The 4,144-nt window shown below is 40.5% G+C and overlaps 1 pseudogene; it reads right to left on the bottom strand.

The window, feature by feature from the left end:
• Nucleotides 1–2,142: 2,142 nt before the first annotated feature.
• LOC118997053 (ubiquitin carboxyl-terminal hydrolase 28-like) lies at nucleotides 2,143–3,448 on the bottom strand (annotated as a pseudogene).
• Nucleotides 3,449–4,144: the final 696 nt, after the last annotated feature.

Below are 4,144 nucleotides of genomic sequence, written 5' to 3'. Positions count from 1 at the left end.
CTAGTCTCCAAAGATCAGAAAGCAAGAAACAAAACAAAACCTAAAGCAAAGAGTAACTCAACTCAAGCAATGAGGTTTCTTTCCTTTCAAAAAAAATTTCACAGCCTTCTATGTCCTCTACAACTTGCACAAACATTTTTTCTAAGCTTTTTATATGCCTTACAATTTTCTACACACATTCTGAAACCTTCATAGACATTCTTACTCACTTAGGGATAACCATAACTCACTTTTGATCCTTGTTCTTTTTAATGATGGAAAGGACCACATTCAAACTCAGTATCTGGCACCTAAAAGTCCCCAAATTTGCAAACACGTTCCCTTACATAAACTTTACTTTTTGGCCACACACACATTTAAACTTGTTTACAATTTGAAATAGTATAGAAAACAAATCAACATGAGACAACATGCTTCCATTTCTCTGATTCAAGTAAGGAAGTGGGTGGATAAGAAATACTGTTAAAGGAGTAACATAAATATACTAACACATAAAACTTATACACAAAATCTTTTTTTAAAAGATTTTATTTATTTATCTTTAGAGGGGAAGGGAAGGAGAGAGGGAGAGAAATATCAATGTATGATTACGTCTCTGTGTCCCCTGCTGGGAACTGGCCTGCAACCCAGGCATGTGCCCTGACTGGGAATCAAACTGCGGTTGTTTGGTTTGTAGGCCCATGCTCAATCCACTGAGCTACACCAGCCAGGACTATACACAAATTCTTTGAAAATTCCCACAATGTCTTTAACTATTTTTAAAAAGATTTTATTTATTTATTTTTGTGCCCTGGCTGGTGTAGCTCAGTGGATTGAGTGCAGGCCTGCGAACCACAGGATCGTGGTTCGATTCCCAGTCAGGGCACATGCCTGGGTTGCAGGCCAGTTCCCAGCAGGGGACCCAGGAGAGGCAACTGCACATTGATATTTCTCTCCTTCTCTTCCTCCCTTTCCCTCTAAAGATAAATGAATAAAATCTTTTAAAAAGATTTTATTTATTTATTTTTAGAGAGAGGGGAAGAGAGAAAGAGCGTGAGAGAAACATCAATATGTGGTTGCTTCTCATGTGCCCTCTACTGGGAACCTGGCCAGTAACCCAGGCATGTGTCCTGACTGGAAATCAAACCAGTGACCCTTTGTTTCACAGGCCAGCCCTCAATCCACTGAGCCTCGCCAGCCAGGGCTGTCTTTAACTTGTTAAAATGTGGGCTCTTTGGGCTAATCCTTGCTATAGAGCCTGGAATATTCTCATGGAATGCCTCACTCTAGACTGCTTCCACACCATTCATCTCACAGGACCATGTTGTGTTTGCTGTGTCCTGGGCAATCTGCTCCTTGACAAGCAGTGAACCCCATAAAGGCTCTTGTGATATTGAGAAATCCCGTGATGTTGAGTTCGTAAAGGATTCCATTTGAGGAATCTTATAAGACTGCTCTTCTTCCCACTCTTCTACTTCTTGTTCACATATCCAGTTATCTTCCTGAATAGAATGCTTAAGTTCAACAGATAAGGTTTCCAATTTTTCTAGCACCTGATCTGGTTCACTTGGGGCTGACTCTGCACCGAAGTGACGTAGCTTGTTGTTAATGTACACCAGACAGTAAGCACCAACATTTCTCACGCCTCCATAGAATCTCTTTCAAGTTGTTCCCAGGAAGATTTGCTAACAGAGATGTCATTTTACTTGAGGCAGACCTGTCAGGGTTGATTATAGAAATAGGTCCAGAAGTGTCAAGCATTTGCTTGTCCTTCATGAACAAAAACTGTGCAAGTGACAAAGCACCTGACTAAGAAAAGCATCACAGTTCATTTGCTTAATAACCTGGGTAGTGCTTGCAACACAAATTGTTAAATCTTGTGTATCTTTTTCAATCTCACTCCTCTGCCTCTGAAGATAGGTCTTAACAAAGTTGATCTCCTCATCTATTGCTGTTTGAAGACCTGGATGTGCAGACATTTCCATAGAAGACCATAAAGATGTGAGGGGCTTATTTATTGTCATAGACTCATGTAGACAATCTTCAGAAAAGATATTTTAAGTATCCTGAGAAGAACTTTCTTTACTTATCACTGAAGAAAGTGGCAATGTCATGTCTGTATCACTCTGAGATGTTAACATGTCTGGAGTTGAAACTGAGCTGTTCCCAAGTCATACTTCACATACCTTTCCAGTTTTTTGCTGTAGGACTTTTACTTGCTCCTTCAACTTAGAGTACATTGTTCTACTTCAAACAAGCTCTTTGTTTCTGTACGTGTACCAGTCCATATAAATGATCTGAGGAAATTCCAGATTATTGTGGATTTTTTTCTGGCTGATCAAGGGATTTATTGTAGCAAATCTTAAGGGTCCAAAGGTCAACACTGGAGGTAGTTTTGTAAAACTTACACTCCTGTCCATATTTCACTGAACAATTGAGAGGAAGCAGCTCAATATCACCCTCCACCACAGCCTCTTCCAAACATACTTCTAAGTTATAATAGATATTTACCTGAAGGGGATGCTGGCTGAAAGTCTCACTGTTACAAAAGGGCTTTCCTTCACAAACCCTTTGAGTGAGAAAAGTACTGTAGAATAGCTGCACCATTGGATTTTCAGATGTATTCCTGAGATTGCTGTTAGCATTAACAGCTAGCTGGAATGCATCCTCTAGACAGTACAGGAGCATGTGTGTGAATTCACTCACACCATGCTGCTATTCCTCAGTTGATTTTAATGCTCTATTTAAGATATTCATGGCTGCTGAAGGGTAAGAAAATTTGTGATGCAGTCCCATCACATAAATATTTGCACACAAATATTGAAGCTCTTGCACAAACATGATATTTCTATTTTCTGTGTGACTTGGACAATTTCCAAATACATTCTGTGTCAGCCTGTAGCAGAGGACAAGTCTCTGAAGTTCAGGAAATTGAAGGACAGACTAAATAATGACACTAAACCAACATGTACTGGCAACATTTTTCAGCCCAACTGGTCAACCATCAGCTCCCCTCCAGTCACTGGGACTGGGGATTTCGCCCCAGACTTCTCAGTATTTTCTCTTTGAGCATTTAATTTCTGCAGAGGTTGCATCATGCATTCTGTTAAGATTTCTTCAAGCAGCCTGAACTTCGGGAGCTTCAGTAGACTCAAAACAATGGTAGCCTGAATATCATCTTTGTTTTCATGAGTAAAGCCTATTACTTTTGTTAATACTTATTGTTGTTGGCAGCACTCCCCTTTACTTCAGGTGGTTCTGTAGCAACAGTTCTGGGCTCCTTAAGTCTATTATTAGTGAGAAGACTGATGGCCAGAGTGATGTCGCCATTACTGGTCCTCAGAGTCATGAAGGAATGAAGGGTCCTGAGTGCCCTTGATTTCTCTCAGCTGATTTAATAGTATTTGGCTGCTTGAATTATGGCAATCACTTGCTCTGGGTGCATATCCTGCTGGAGCTCTGCAGCCATGGTGATAAGCCACCAGCACAGCCTTACAGGAATCTGGGGAAGAGGTCTTCCTGCTACCAATCTTGTATCCTTTGGGTTCAGAGCATTATTGAGACTTCTTTGTTTTACTATCACGGCAGGGTTTTGAGGTCACTTCCCTTCTCTGCATCATCAAGTTGTTCCCTGTCCCTCGTGAAACCTCATTATGTAGCAAGATAAATACTTTAATGTAAGGGATTTCATCCCATTTGCCTAACTGTTGGCAATATAGTTCAACTGCATGACAGTATAGTAATTTAGGGAAAAATTTAGGGGTTCTTTTCCACTGCAGTCTTAAATATATATAGGCCTTATGCTGTTGCAGTAATAAAATCAATTCCTCTAAAATCTGATGTAGTGGGCTCCCTCCAAGAGTCAAAGCATAATAGCTCCTGATGACCCATATGTACAGACCCATAAGTATGAACACAAGAAGCCAGGCAAACTGGGAACATATAAACAAAATTATCATTGACTCCATTATTCTAAACTAGTGCATAGAAGTGAGTTTTCTGCCAATTGATCTTACAAACAGTGATCCTCAAGCAATAGCCTTCCCCAAATTTAGCCAGTTCTTATCTGGACCCCAGTTCATAGCCCTGAAACTCAAATGGTCCTTCCTCCTTCTCAGGATCTGTTCCCTTCCCAGACCCATTTGCTTTCTACCTAGCAGATATG

The sequence above is a fragment of the Sturnira hondurensis genome, unplaced genomic scaffold (genome assembly GCF_014824575.4).
Source record: "Sturnira hondurensis isolate 20B ecotype Veracruz unplaced genomic scaffold, ASM1482457v3 Scaffold0012467, whole genome shotgun sequence".
Classification (NCBI taxonomy): domain Eukaryota; kingdom Metazoa; phylum Chordata; class Mammalia; order Chiroptera; family Phyllostomidae; genus Sturnira; species Sturnira hondurensis.
The sequence above is the reverse complement of the archived record's forward strand: the minus strand, read 5'-3'. Positions and strand labels throughout refer to the sequence as shown.